This window comes from Carettochelys insculpta, chromosome 2, assembly GCF_033958435.1.
Source record: "Carettochelys insculpta isolate YL-2023 chromosome 2, ASM3395843v1, whole genome shotgun sequence".
NCBI lineage: Eukaryota > Metazoa > Chordata > Testudines > Carettochelyidae > Carettochelys > Carettochelys insculpta.
The window spans coordinates 67,792,874-67,793,446 of NC_134138.1; the positions used below are offsets into that span (position 1 = coordinate 67,792,874).

Genomic DNA, 573 nt, shown 5'->3' on the forward strand with positions numbered 1-573 from the left:
GCACGCGGACGCCAGCTGGTGTCGGTCTCCCCCCAGGGCTCGATCCTCTGCAGCCTGTTCAGGGCCGGCGCTCCATAAAACAGCCTGAGTCAGGCCCGCGAAGGGAAACAGGCGGCAAGTCGCGTACCCTCTCCCTTCAAAGCGGGAGGTGGGTCACCCCAGGGGCCGGCCCTGCCGCCTCCGCCATTGGTAACCTCACGGCGGAATCAAAACCACTCACACTACCAAGGGGGCGAGGAAAATCAAAAAAGATTCGGTCTCCTTCGAGCCGGAATCGAACCAGCGACCTAAGGATTCCCACAGGCAACTCCTCTACAGTCCTCCGCTCTACCAGCTGAGCTATCGAAGGGACACGTCAGCTGCTCTCCCAGACAGGCCCAAGAGTCGCAGACGAGCCAGCGTCTAATTCCGAGCATGCGCACTGCGAACCAGCGCTGCCTGTGGGAAGCAGCAGCCGTCGCTGGGGTGGAGTTCGTTCCCGCGCGCTCTCCCGGGGGGGTGACCCCTGCCCCACCCCCGCACACCGCCGCGCTCCCCTGCTGTGCTCTGTCGCTCCCTCCTGCTCGGCAGCAC

At 64.7% G+C, this 573-nt stretch overlaps 1 non-coding gene across 1 annotated transcript; it reads right to left on the bottom strand.

The window, feature by feature from the left end:
* Positions 1 to 259: 259 nt before the first annotated feature.
* TRNAY-GUA (transfer RNA tyrosine (anticodon GUA)) lies at positions 260 to 349 on the bottom strand. Its single transcript is given in 2 exon segments — positions 260 to 295; positions 313 to 349. It is a non-coding gene; the product is annotated as a tRNA-Tyr (tRNA).
* Positions 350 to 573: the final 224 nt, after the last annotated feature.